The sequence below is a fragment of the Babylonia areolata genome, chromosome 9, assembly GCF_041734735.1.
Source record: "Babylonia areolata isolate BAREFJ2019XMU chromosome 9, ASM4173473v1, whole genome shotgun sequence".
NCBI classification, from domain to species: domain Eukaryota; kingdom Metazoa; phylum Mollusca; class Gastropoda; order Neogastropoda; family Buccinidae; genus Babylonia; species Babylonia areolata.
In genome coordinates this window covers 41,209,999-41,225,631 of record NC_134884.1, presented here as the reverse complement: position 1 = coordinate 41,225,631, position 15,633 = coordinate 41,209,999, and the positions used below count along the sequence as shown (strand labels likewise).

Here is a 15,633-nt window from a genome sequence, read left to right as displayed (position 1 = left end):
TCACAGTTCATTAACTTCAGCTTTGACCAAAAAGACATAGGCCAATTGATCTCAGGGAGTCAAAACATGTCCTGGAATTCTTTACCATTTAGTTTATGATTCAAGCAGCCTGTCCACATCATACGTACACTATCCAAATGCACAGAGGCGCATGCACGCACACTCTTCTCTCTCTCTCTCTCACACACCCCCATACACACACACACACACGACTTATGAGAATGCCATGACTGTCAAACAGCACTTGCCAATATGTTTTTTTAGTGCATGCATCACAGCCAACCATTTCTTTGCTCCATTTGTTATTTTGTTGCGTCCGTTAAAACTTTAGGGTTTCCTGACAATAAACTAAGTCAACCACACATAAACACAGTGACAGAAAAACTTTTTAAAAAAGACAGAAGAAAAGAAAGATCAGAGCTCAAAAGAAATGACAGTACCAACTGAACTGGAACTCAAAAACTATTTAGCATTTAATATATATAGCTTTCACAAACACACACACACACACACACACACAAAATCACACACGCACGTGCACACACAATCACACACACTATGCAGCATTCCTTATAGAGTACACACACACACACACACACACAGAGCAGCATCAACGAATGCTGACAACATGATACACAGACCTTTCTCAGTTGTCATGAGGACACTGACATGTGCACACACATGTTGGACATGATACTCATCAGATAAAACAAGCAATATGATCTGTCTGTAGGTCACAGGGCCCCTCAGCCCCACCAGATATCATCCTGTGAAACTGAATACTGCCAATGGGATATTAACAACCCTAGACAGATGTCATGTGTCATGTTCACACCGGCAGTGTGTGTGTGTGTGTGTGTGTGTGCGCGCGCACGCATGCGTGCATGTCTGTGCGCGCGCATGTGTGCGTGCATGTGTGTGCGTGTGTGTGTGTGTGTGTGTGTGTGTGTGTGTGTGTTTGTGTATACATGTATGTGGACATGTCTGTCCAGTGCTTGCATACATGCATATAATTTTTCACTTTCTATACTTTTATGAAATAAATACTTCCTTTAAATGATGTACACTGGTCTCTAAAATAAACAACTCTTGAGTAAGCAAGTACAATCCACTTATCCAGGTCAAACAACAATAAATCAATATGAATATGAATATGACTGGTATGTCTGTGACAAAAATGTCAATCCAGAAACACACATACACACACAACACGCACACACACAAAAACAACAACAAACAAAAAACAACAACAAACAAACAAAAAAAAAAAACAACAACAAAAAAACAACCCCCCCAAAAAACAAAACAAAACAAAACAAAAAAAAAACAAAACAAAAAACCCAGAAATGTTCATGCAAATCTTTTAGTGGAACCTTGGATTTAGCAGTTACACTATTTCACATTTTTACCCTCTACTAAATGTGAGAGGGGCAGTAAAGTCAATTAGAATTATCCATCTGTTTTTCACAATGTCCAATGAATTCACAGCTCAATCAAATGACTGCCAGTTACCTTCAGGGCCTGAAAACTGTGCAAGGCCACTTTCACGGAGAGCCTCCAGAATTCTGCTCACACTGCCAGTTCACATGAATTTTTGTGACCCCATTTGTCCTATCACCTTGTTACAGAGCTGTGCCCAACCAGCATGGAAATGCAGTGAATGCAGTGTAGAGACAGTGTCACAGCCTTCATATCCCCACAGACTGGATCGTTCGCTTCAAATATTCAAATATCAAAGAATGCAATTTCTGGAGAGCTGGACACAACTTTTGCACACAAAAACCACCAGCAGCTGAGGAGCGACACAACTGAGTTCTCTGCTCCCAAGACTGCTTACCAAGCACTGTGCTTAAGCCCGGAAAGAGCAAGAGAAATAAATCTACAGAATCTGTTTTGCTGCAAAACTTCACCAACTACAACTGTATCAGTCCATGTCAGCATTTTCCGCCAAGTCAAATCAACCCCCCTAGTGAAATTCCTCCCATCTAACTAATTTCTGTGAGTGGTTTTTCGATTTCTTCATCCCACTATTTAGTGGTGGGTGCATGCTGAAAGAGAAGAAGCAGAAGAGCATGCTGGGTGTGTTCCAGATCCCATCACCTCTTCAGCACTGTAATGGATCATGGGATCTTTAACCTGTACACAGGAGTTTGATCTTCTGTGTTATCTGCCACATTGGCAAAAGAAAAAAAAAGGAGAAAACCCCAACCCTGAAACCAGCAGACACTGCCAGTGCTCAGCCTATTGGACCCCTACTCCCACAATGTCAGGCTATCCACAATGATGCTGACAACTCTCAATGTCTGCCTTTGATCTGTAGCTGTATACTGCACCCCATGCCCCTCCCCCCTCCCTCCCATTCATGGTCTCTTCCCTCTGTCCTGTCACACACACTTCTCAACACTCCACATGTTATTAGTTAATGGTACTTGCAGAAAACCGCAAATCATCACTGAGCTTTTTAAAGTAGATAGTTTTGCCTTTATTCAGCATGCTTCTCTAAAATGACAAAACGGCTTGATACAAGCTCTGCTCTGATGATCACTTCTGTGAGATGAAATAAAGCTGCCTTGTTACATTATTCTCCTTCCAAACAATGTACTTCTAAACAGCTGAGTGTTCAATTTAAAGGTCTCGCCATGTGCTAATATATCACTTCACAACCATAAACAACCCTCAAACTGAAGCGATGAGAATGTAAATGTGCACACATACATGCACCTCTCTCTCTCTCTCACCTAAACTATTCCCTCTCTCGCTCTGACTATAAAAAACAACAACAAAAAAACCTATTTCTAAAAGAATGTTGGCATTCACTCCAAGATAAACAGAAACAAGGGACCCAGAGCAAACAAAGGGTTATCCGGTATATGGCTGAGTGGTCAGTGTACACAGCACACTGACTGACCTTGGGATCAAAGCCCCCAAACAGGCCTGCCAATGCCAGTGCTGTGCCTGTAACTAAGTCTCAATGTCAACAACTGGCCACTTGCTGTTTCCTCCCCCACTTCCTCCTGTGCTGTTTCCTCTAATCCCCTCACTTACTGCTACCCCTTCCCTTCTACTGTTTACTCTTCATGCATGGTCACCTCAGGTACAGGGATGGGTGGCGTGACGGCCCATTTCATCATGAACCCAATGACACCAAAGTTCAGGGGACCTCATTAAAAACAAAATGTTTTGATCAAATCTTGCGAACCTGAAGATACAGAAGTGCCCTGGAGCTGTATACATAAAAGAAATACACTCACACATATTTCTTTTTTCTTTTAATGTGCTTCACTGTTTCAAAGATGTTACACAGATGAAATAACATCTCTTCTTCTATTGCATTTTTGAAACATTACAAAACAATTTTGTGTGAATCTCTTATCTTGTTTCTTTCTTTTCTTTTCTTTCTTTTTTATTCTAAAATCTACTGACCATCATTTTGGAATACTGAAGTTAGAAGAACAACAACCACAACAGGTATTTTCTGAACTATAAAACGTAAAACAAAATACCCTGACAATGACAGCTGAATACTATGCCCACTCAGTCCATGAAGTAGATATGCTTGCAGATCTATATAAATTGTGCCTTGTTAATTCTGAACAATGAAACAATAACTGCAAACAGTCTTTGCCAACCAGCTCTAACGGCTGGTGAAGTGTCTGGCCTATGTAAAAAACAAAAAACATGAGCCTTTTCACAGTCCTAGGTCTTAGTCAAAAGGCAATTAGTGAATTACACAACATGGAACTCTTAAAAGGCTCATTTTTTGTTGTTGTTGTTGTTGTTGTTACTGCTGTTGTTATCATTTCTTTAAACGAAATTCTGCGCTTTACCAAGTTTAATGATTAGAATTTAGAAGCAAAAACGAGCTGTATGTCATGCTTACAATATCATGCCATGTCACGAGCCTGACCTTTGACCTTGAATGTCAACATCTTCATAAAGGGGATAACTGATAAGGTCTTATCAATACCAGTAAGCCAGGTTTTGTTCCTCTATCACAAGAAGTGGATGAGAAAATGCAAATGTTGTAGCTTATGAAGATGTAAATGCACACACACACAAAACAAATACACACACACACACACACACACACACACACACACACACAGCTGAAACAGAGCAGTGTCACAGACTCACAACACACACGTCAAATAAAAAAAACGCCTGATGATAAGCCTGGCATGGGCATTTTGTATAGAATGTGAGCGACTCAGCCTATTAACTGTCAATATATTATTTGGTTAAATATCACGCATGAACACCTGCCACTCTTCTGAACATGCCACATGTCTGGTCTGGTCTGGTCTTATCTATAAATCCATAATCTGTTTATGGTTGTATTTACATTTGTTGCACTGCTGGCATCACTCCCAGTTCACAAAATGATGATAATAGTAACAGAATTATTGTGTGCACATAAATGATATTATAATATAAACACATAAACAAGACACACATACTCATGCACACACACAGCCAGCAGAAGTTCAAGAAACATGTTAGTTATAGGACCCGCTGGCATCTTTTCCCTGCAGTTCTGTTCTGCATCCTGCTGTTAAGTGACTGGATTAATATTCATAACACTTTCCCCTCAAGAGAAAAACTGTTTAGTTCTTCTTCTTTGTTTTTATTTATTTATCTTTTTTTTTTTTAATCTTTGACTCGCTTGTGTAAACAAAGTGAGTCCATGTTTTAACCCGGTGTTCGGTTGTGTGTGTGTGTGTGTGTCCATGGTAAACTTTAACATTGCCAATTTCTCTGGAAATACTGTTTGCCAATACCAAATTTGCCTTAAACATAGTATGAAAAAAATCTTCACAGTCATACCAATAACAGGTTGTAAGTCTCCTGAATTAAGCCATACTTCCGAATTATTAACAGTTTATTTTGTTGAGATCTGTTCCAAAGTCCAAAATTCTAAAAACCATTGCCTCTGGGTTAGGCCTACTGGAAGGCTGGTTGTGTTCGAAGATGACATGACCTCATTTTCCTTGTTCACAATTACAAGGAAAGAAACAAAAATTCTGGACAGAACACATACAGTGATACTAACTACACCATTGACGTGTTTACTGCATATGCATGTTCTAAAGTGGACATATTGAATTAACTGGAATGAGCATAAAAGGAAAATTGAATTGATTGTTTCTTTCATCCCGTTGTAGGCCCAGACAGGTTCATGCAGATCTAGAGATCTACCATGTGTTCTGGTATGCTTGAAGGAATGGCAATGTCTCCTTTACCGCCGAAATAAAAGAATAATCGAGATATCATAAAACACACAAGAAACATGATTTAAATGGTGTTTTTACGTCCATTGCAATCACATCTATTAATCGCACGAAGACATCAGATGCGTCGCAGCAGCGAGGATTAGTCTGCTTGCTTCGGAACAGAACATGCATGGTTCAACCCCGCTTGCACACCTTTCTTTTTTTTTTTCTTCTTCTTTTTTTAATTACTAAAAAACTTTTTTTTTATTCTCCCAAGCTTGTCTTATATCTCATATTTAATACACAGCACTTTTCAATAATTTTTTCTCTCCTCATGATTCCTTTACTGGATAAAGCGCAAAGCACAAGTGAGTCTTGAGGGCTTTGCCTCTTGTTGTTGTTGTTGTTGTTGTTGTTGTGGTGGTGCCTGTTGGATTCATCCACATGTCATACTTTAAAAGCATAAATTCTTATTATTTCTGGCTATTTCCTTCCCACTCCCATTTTCATGGAAAAAACAACAACAACAAACCAAGGCTTTAGCATCAGTTTAAGAGACTGGTTATGCAAGATGTCTTCAGCTAAATAAAGGCAGGCATAGATAAAATTCCAAGTAGAATAACAGCCAGTTTGAAAAGAATGTTTATCAGTTAAATTAAAAGGCAATATGTCAACCATTCACTTAAACCAAAATCAATCAATTCATGGTGAGTCACTGAGTGACAGCAATCTCAGGCATCACCTTGACAATTCAATTTTCAGTGAAAAATTGTCTATCTGTCTTTCTTAAAGAAAACTCACTATTTCACAGTCATTTCTCAAAGTCCAAGGCAAAATTTATTCAGATTGAAGTTATTAAAAACAAAAGCAAAAACAGCAAAAGACCCACACAAAAAACTACAGATCAGCAATTATTTGATGTTGAATCTGATACTGAATCACACTCACAGAGAGAACGATAATCAGAAAGATTTCTGCAACTCCCAAAGGACTTTGGAAACCTATTCATTCCCAACCTACAATGTAGTCCAGGGCACAACCATGGACATCACTCCTCACAGTGCTGTTACTCCCCATACGCCTCACACAACAACAGGAAGTGAGAGAGAGAGAGAGAGAAAGAGAGAGAGGGGGTTTGGGGGGCGGGGAGGTTTGGGGACTGAGTACAGCCTTTAGAAAACACAGCAGACTTGGGCAGGTGCAAACACAGGCAGCACAGAACAGGTAGGTTATGCGATACCTGCTGTGTCCCCCCTTCCCTTTTCCTTGCTTTCTACTCATGTACTGGATGGTAAGAGAAGAATAATGAAACAAAAAAACAAACAAAAAATCAAGGACATGTACCCCTCTATCAATTCACTGACTCACCCCTCCATCCTGTTGAAAAGAAAGGCAGGAAAGCAAAGAGTAAGAAAAAGGGAGGAAAGGGAAGAGAGAGAGAGAGTAAAGAGAGGGAAGCTGCCAAGGAGAGAGCAAAACAGGGGCCCATCATTTCACGACCCAGCGGACACAGAAACAACTCCTGCAGTGGTCATTTTACCAGAGGCTGTGTCCCTGCAGGGGTCTGGGGCTCAGCAGTGTTTGTTCAGTGATGCATCATTACCTATCTTTCTTCTCCCACATTAGTTCTTTACAGGCCCACAAGCACATAGTTCAAGGAGGAACATTGCACTGATTTACTGCTTTCCTGCTTTCCTTCCTCATTTGGTACATCACTGCACACTCCTGTGCTGGCCGTCAGTGACAGACACAAACTACATGGAGGTATTCAAATTGAGATAAACCGCAGTTACCGGCATGCAAATTAACTGAAAGGAAACACCACTGAAGCAAACAGCAAGGTAAGGCAAACATGTGAGCAAGAAAAGAGGAGGAAGAATGTGGAAGGAAGAAAAAGAATGTGTGTGTGTGTGGGGGGGGGGGGGGGGGGGGGGGGCAGGGGGGATGAACAGCACAAACACACGCAATGTCATTTATTCTTTTACAATGCTAATGATGTGCCTTTGCAAATTTCCCACCAATACTTCCACCTCAAGTTATCCAAATAAACCTGTATGTGAGGAGTGCACACTCCTTCTGTCTGAACAAAACTCATCATGAACATGGCAACAGTGTTGGCATGGTGAGGTGAACCTGACTGCAAGGCATCCTCTGCGCCCTGTCCCTCTGTTTAACATGGACCTGAAATATTTAACACTGTCTGCTGTGTGGTGGGTTTCCTGGACAACATGTGCTGACTGAGTCTGGCTTGTCAATAAAGGTGTCCTTTACTGGACCCTCTGTCCTAACTGCATGGGAGCCTGCGCACCAGGATTCTGCACTTTACCAATGGCTGCAACACTTTACCAAAGGCTATGACACACAGCAGCATCTTATCATCAGTCTGAATCACTCCTCAACCTCTCTCTTTGATCTCCCAGCCTTACCCCCCTTCTCTGTATACCCACACAGAGTACACACACACACACACACACACAAGAGAAACGGAATGAAACAAACAGTTTATTAAACTAGGGTACTGAGATTTAAAGCAAATATACTTTTTTTTCACCCAGCTCTGAGAGAGAGAGAGAGAGACAGAGAGGGGGGGGGGGGATGGTGAGGGAGACAGGAGTGGTGGGGGTGGGGACAGATACAGTGTTTCTGTACATGCCTGTTCACTCATGTCAAACTTGTCAGGGTCACTTGGAGACAGGGCATAACCTTGTCACTCTATCACTTCTCCCCGTGCCAAGATTTAAAGGTGGAGGTACAATAAACATAAAACCCAACAATTTAACTTTGCAAGCTTTGTTTCTGTGTACCTTTAAAACCAAATAAAAGCAATGTCATTTGGAATGGATTTAAAATAAAGCTTATGTTTTTTTTCTCTCTAGTCGACAGTCTAGGGAGGAGTTGTTGGGGTTGTGGGGGATGTAGAGAGTGGGCAGTAAACCAGGCAGCTGAGACATGAACATCAAGATAACCCCAATGTCATGTGAACAGTCCCAAAGATCTTAATTGCATTGTTCATCTTGTGGGAAATCAGCAAGTGACATTGCACAGTCATTTGTGTCAGCTGCCCTTGGATACACAGGCGTCAGGAGGAAGGATCAATATTTTGCTGGCTGTCAAAACTATTTTGTCTTCTGCATATACCATGCACCTTTTCAATGCATATGGATGATATGCCCAAGACACTGGGTGACTGGTGGATCATTTTATAAATAATATATCATGCATACATATTATGAAATTTTTAGTGTCTGTCAAACATATACTTTTTTTTTTTAATGCAGTAACGTGTGGAATTAGACAGGAATGCCCCTTTTCTCCACTATCATTTGTTTTGGCTGTAGAACTGCTTGCTATAAAAATCAGAAATTATTCAATCATGGGCATTAAAATACCCTATGTTCTGGTAACAGTAATCCAACTCACTTAAAAATCAAACAAATGGCTGATGATACTACTTTGTTCCTTAGAAATAGAGAAGACATGATGAAAGCTTTAGAAATATTTACAGCATTCAGAAGATTCTCTGGCTTGAAATTGAACAAAGAAAAAACTAAAGCAACTAAGGCAATGAGGATTGGTCAGCATAACGGAAATGAAGTTCTTCCATTTACTTTAGTCAGTAAAATTAAAATCCTAGGTATTTATTTTCAAGCAGATAAGATGGCACAGGAAATTGCAGATAATCGGACACAAAGAATAGATCATATTAATACATTGATAAAGGAATGGAGGAAGCGTGATCTCTGTATTCAAGGTAAAGTAGTAGTTATAAAGACTTTTTTAATTAGTCTGTTAATTTACGTAATAAGTCCACTGGTCTTCCACACAGTATTCTATGCAAAATGAACATCACTTTTTACAGGTTACTTTGGCAGAAAAAATAAAGTAATAGAAAGGCATTTGAAAAGATAAAACGGAAAGTCATGGAAGCTGAATACAATGCTGGAGGCCTTAAAATGATAAATATGATTACTTTACGAAAATGCTTTAATTTACAGTGGGCAGGAAAACTTTATTAAGTAAATGAAGAGCAAAACTGGTGCTAAATACCAAAATGGCAAGTTGGAAAACTTGCAAAATATAACAGGTTTTCCATATCAACTGTAAAATAAGAGACATCAAGGGTTTAGACAGAATTGATAATGTGTTCTGGCGGGGTATAGTAACTACCTTTTTAGAAAATAAATCTTTAGCAACACACAATAAAATAAACAGCAGCAACTTCCAGAATCAGATGCTATTCAACAACTCTTTGGTCACATACAAAACCAAAACGTTATTTTTTCAAACATGGCAAGCAAATGGGATCGAACTGATTAAAGATGTAATTCATGCAAGTGAAAACAGAATACTTACTTTAGAAGAAATACAAACACAAATTGGACAGAACAAAGCAAACCTAATGCTTGAATATAATCTTCTTATCCATTCTCTCCCCAAAACATGGATTCAGTGGATACAGAAAGGAGAAAAAAATACAGAACCCAATGTATGTGAGGTTAGCAGCTATAACACAAAACCTAGAATTATTAAAAAATATATGACTTGAAAATGAAGAAGTAGTAACTCCAACTGCAGAAAAAATCAGTTCAGAAAATTTGGCATACATTTAGATAAGTCAGCATGGTCAAGAGCCAATGATGTTACAAAAGAAGTAAGATTAAAAGTTATTCAATGGAAAATTCTACACAACATTTATCCAACAAATATTCTTCTTTGTAAAATGAAAGTAAAAGAAAATAATAAATGTTCTTATTGTCCAGACACAGTCGATTACATTGAACACTTTTTCTTTGAATGTCCACTTGTAAGTAGTTTTTAGTGTTATATAGAAAAACAGATCTTAGATTGAAACTTTCAATAAATGATATACTTTTTGGTATTAACAAATCAGAACACCTGCTTGGAAATTACAAATACATCAATTACATAATCCTTGTAAGCAAAATGTGTATAAGCATTTTCAAAAAAACTGAGTCCTCCCTCTCTTTTCAATGCATTTTTGAAAGAGAGCTAGGCCTCAGAAGTCAACTGAATCCAGGTTAGTAAATGTAAAAAAAATATGTCACACACACACACACACACACACTGTATGCAAACACCTTTCATATATTCACTTTTGTATCTTTTATTTGTATCATTACTGCTAAATACTTGTATTTATTTCACAGACTGGCCGAATGAGTATATGTAAAATGTCGACAATGTGCATTTTATAATGTCAAGTATGTTATTTCCTTTCATGTGTTGTACGATGAGTTGTCCTGAGGACGATGTGGCAAGAGTCCCTGATCAATGCGTCCGGCAGAAGAACAATCACTGTGTGTCATTTCAGGAGAGGGCGGAACCTGCCTCCTGTCTGGGTGTCAACTTTCCTTTTTGTTTCTTCTTCTTCTCCTTTTTTTTTCTTTTTTTTTCTTCTTCCTCCAATAATTAATGTTGATCTAATTGTATGTTTTTCGACATATATGTATTATACTAAGATGATTTCGATGATTATCTCACATATAGAATCCACACACTCACATCAGAGTAACCTAAATCTCAGACAACTGAAAACACATGTATAATGTTAAAATATTCACTGAAATTGTTCATGAAAACCGAATATTCAGACAAAGAACTCAGTGTAATCGGAAGAATACTACTTTGAATACATTTAGATGTATTTACAAGTATTAATCGAAAACTGACATGTTATACAGAAAATGAAAAAAAAACACAAAAGAAAACAGAAGGAAAAAAAGGGGTGTTTTTTTTTTCTTCCCCAATTAAGAAGGTGTGTGAAAGCACCAAAAAAAAAAAAAAAAAAAAGAAAAAAAAGAAAGAAAAAAAAAAAAAAAAACAAAAAAAAAACCGTTCTGGTGCTCCATGACCTGCATGCAACTGAGGCCACAAAAAACATACTTTTTTATGATATAGGTAAGATGCAGAGGCCACAAAAAAAAAACATATACTTTTTTATGATATAGATAAGAGGGTTATGTAACAAATGATTAGTCACGAACATTTCTGTGTTAATGACCTCTCTTCAAAACTTGGTTAATACATGTATGTGAAATTCTCTTTGATATTAACTGGTTGTACTTGTACCCAATCTGAACTATCCATGTATCAAGGACTTTTAAAGTCAGTCAATATGACTATCTTAAAACATCCACAAAGACCAAAAATGAGTTATAAACATTCTTCTTCTGGCTTAACTAAAGAATTGATTCATAATACATTTTGAGAAAAAAATCATAATCAATCAACCATGACATATTGATAAAACATACAATTTTAACAGCACAAGCTGTAATGAAGAACAAATGAAAGCACATATATAACACTTTCCACTTTAACACTGCATTTTCTGCACTGCAACAGTGTAGCCCTTGGGCATCTAATATTGGATAATCAAACCAGTTTTTCAACCTGTCACCTACTCAGAAACAAACTGACATGGAACAAACTTTTGCTGACTTCTGTATTTAACTTAAATGACCAACATTGAACAAGTTAATAGTTCTGAGTGGTGTGTGTGTGTGTGTGTGTGTGTGTGTGTGTGTGTGTGTGTGTGTGTGTATGCATGTGCGCATGTATGTGTGTCTCTGTGTCCATGTGATTATGTGCATGTACATATGCAGCAATGCTTGTGAGAGAGACAGGCACTGCGAGACAGAGACAGGGAGAGAGATATATTGAAAGAATGTCAGTATTCAGCGGTGATCAACAAAACTTCAATTAATTTTTCAAACCACTCAAAATTACTGGAGCAGTTACAGACCAATGAAGACTGACCAGGCTGCTATGATTGTTGGACTAGCAGGGCACAGCTAGACTGTTGATTTTTCATCTTTATCACTTTTTATCAGTAGATTTTTCTTTTAACACTGTAATTATGAGAGAAAACATTCATCTTTGACTATTAAACACTAGTAACAATAAAAGTCAACATTAACAATGACTAATATACCCACTCTCACATCTCTACCTGCTTAAGAGACCACAATATGCATCTGCTCTGTTTTCATATCTAAATTATTTAAAAAGCCAACAGCTGCAACACTTTTCATCACATCCTGTATGGGCAGGTATGACAGAAACTTGAGAAACATCACACACACACACACACACACACACACACACCACCACCACCACCACCACCACCAAAAAACAAAAACAAAAAACATGCAAACCTGCACTTTCAGTCACATGTATGTGCAACGAGCAAGTCTGTGTGTGTGTGTGTGTGTGTGTGTGTGTGTGTGTGTGTGTGTGTGTGTGCGCGCGCAGTCGTTGGTAAGAATACTCATATGTTGTGGCTGTCGAGATGTCCCTTTCTTATCTACTAATCTTGGCATACCTTTTCGGCTTTGGGTTAAAAAGTCTATCCGATATTGTTACTTGATTCGCGATCTGAGAAATACCAGAATCACTGCCAACATCAAACGTGATGGCATGCTGCTTGTGTGTCTTGAGCTATGTGTGATCGTTTAAGTTCCAAACTTAAGTACAAGAAGAAATATTAACTCTTCATAAAACAAGTCTTTCTTTGCCCTGGACCATGTTATTCTTTCCAAAAATGAGCCAAGTGTTTTGCGCCATCAGTTGATTTGAGGACACACGCTGACACCAAGACAGACACTGAGAAAGCACTGCGACTGTCCACTGGATCGTCAGGAGGTATCTGCCTACTTTCGAAAGAAGTTTGCATCCTGAATCTCATATTTCCCTGCGGCAATGCTAGAGTCCAAAGTACCAAATACAATACACAGACAAAATATTCTTGAACACCGACATTCCAGACATATCGTAATCAAAACAAATACCTTCAGTCTTTGGTCAAAAAGCAGACGGCTCTCCCTCGCTTCTACACGTAACGACATCTGTGAAGTCAACAAGGGGCAATAACCGTCGAGGGAGATTCCCGATAGCTCTGTTGATCGCAACCTGACATCGCTTGTGGGCAGCACCGTTTAGAGAGCTAACAGAGCTGCTTCAGTGCCATGCTCAGCATTCAAACACACTTACAACATGATGGAATGAACTGTCATCTCAACTAAGCCGCGCAAAATTCTCGATTATATTTTACGAGAAATAATTAAATAATAAGGTGGAACCTTAACCGAGTGATACCCAAGCCATTTTATGAAACAAAGAATGGACTGCCCCACGAATTGTTTTGTTATCCGACTATGACAATCATATGTATGTATGGATGGTACGCCTATGTACACAAAAACTTTTTTTTTAAACGAATACATGTATATTTTTGATAGGCAGATGTGTGTGTGTGTGTGTGTGTAAATAATACAAAGTGAAGAAATACACTTAGCTAAACACCAGGTTAAGCATGACATATGTGTACGTGGAAGTTTTAATAAATTATCAATAAATAAACAAACAAATTTCCATTTAATTTTACCTACATTAAGGATAGTGATGTATTAGAATTACTGATAATCATGGTGGTTGGAGTGTATGAAAAATCCATTTAAAGTGCATTGTTGTTCAGTAAATGTGTGAGGATACATTTACATATAAAATATAGAATGCAAATTAACTGATGTTATCTTAAATGATGCACACACACACACACACACACACACACACACACACACATACATATGTACATGTATCCAACACACACCAGTATTTTCTCCCCCTCCCTACCAAACCTTGAGTGGTGGTCTGGATGCTAATCATGTGGAAGAGATAAGAAACAATGGTCCAGAGTGCAGCATGCACTTAGTGCACGTAAATGAACCCACAGCAACAAAAGGGTTGTCCCTGGCAAAATTCTGTAGAAAAATCCACATCGACAGGAAAACAAATACACTTGTAGGCAGAAAATGAGAGACAGAAAAAAAGAAATTAAAATAAAGGTTGGTGATCTCATTGTAGCGACGCACTGCCCCTGGGGAGAGCAGCCCAATTTTCACACAGAGAAATCTGCTGTGACCAAAGAGTAATACAATATTAAAGTGAAGAATATAATGGTAAAGTGCCTTCCCCAAGGAAACAACACTATGTCAACATGGGGCCTCAGTTCTGGTCACTACTAAAAATAGGATCAGAAGTCCAAAGCCATAAACGACTCTGCCCTGACACCTTAATTTTTGTCTGAATATATCTCAACATAAAAATTAATGTTTCAAATGCTCTTGATGAATCAGCTGCAGTGAAATCATAATCAAATTGCTTCAGATTTTCATATTGCAAGTTTATGATTATCATTCACAAATATTGTAAAGCATTTCACAAGCAGTGGCATGTGGGGTGCTTTTAATGTGGCACACCAAACGAATACATTTCACTGAATGTGTGATGATGAAACAGTTCAATGTTATTGAGATCTAGGTATGAGTAGTTTGGCATTATTTCTAAAGACTGAATAGTATACGTTGTAACAGTAATTTCTGCACACTACATACAGGTCATTCTTGTCTGACACATTCTTATCTCTTGAAAGGTAAAGAAGCTCTTAGGTGCTGCTATGCATCCAGCATCTCGGAATCAAACATCTGTCAACTGCTGGGATCTGCATGAAATCTGGCACAGACATTTTACAGGTAGCTCCATGGGTTACAGTCTGTTGGACTGATGACACGTTCAACTATATTGAGATGACACCTCCATGCAAGACCTTATTCTGATTTATCTATTCATTAATTTAATGACTTGAATGTCCTTGAGAAACTGAACTGAACCTTATTCTGAGAGGTTTCTCCAGTTGCTGTTTTTCAGTTCCTGCAGGAAGTCAATCTTTTTAAGTGGATATGAATTCTATCTGAACCAAACAAGATGAGGGTTGATGATCTTAACATAAGTTTGATTCACCTTTAAACACGGTTTCTCTTTGAATGGTTTGAATAACTGATTTTTATGCATGCCAGTTTACAGTGGTGATTTATGTGCATTATTGTACTTAATATTAGACATTATTTCTTGTTATGAATAATGTATGTACTTTTTCTTTTCATTATTATCCATGTTTTATGTGCGGATCAACTTCTTTTTGCATCGGTTAACAACAACGAAGTAAACATTTATTGAAAGAAAAAAGAAAAAGTTATCAAAGCTGAATGTTCCCACCTCTGTCACACTGCAGTGCCCTGGTCACAGCACTCATCTTCTTCATGAGAAACTATACCGGCTGCCTATCTCTCAAAGGATAAGTTACTGTACTGTAAACCACACTGCACCCACATATTTTTCCAACTTACTTTTGATCTTAACTCCTTCTGGATCTTTACGCTCGGCTGCTGATTTCACAGTGTTGACAATTCCTCAAAGAAACCGAAAATCCCAAGGTGGCACTCTTTCTCCTATCATGGCCCAGTAGCATGGAACAAACTGCATTTCTCAGTCCATCACCTGGACTCCCCAGTTCACTTTAAAAATAGCTCAAAAAACAAACAAACTGATGTGTGTTTCTCCC

The 15,633-nt window shown here is 38.4% G+C and overlaps 1 protein-coding gene across 3 annotated transcripts in view; it reads right to left on the bottom strand.

Moving 5' to 3' along the window:
- The window catches only part of LOC143285448 (uncharacterized), a 60,122-nt gene extending 47,022 nt beyond the window's left edge, over window positions 1-13,100 (bottom strand). For 2 of the 3 annotated variants that reach the window (XR_013055690.1, XM_076592735.1), the window contains exon 1: window positions 13,022-13,100. The gene's annotated coding sequence lies outside the window, so the exon portion shown is untranslated. Of the gene's footprint in view, window positions 1-6,158; window positions 6,224-13,021 lie in introns of those variants that run through there. The other variant, XM_076592736.1, reaches the window with a different exon arrangement.
- Window positions 13,101-15,633: the final 2,533 nt, after the last annotated feature.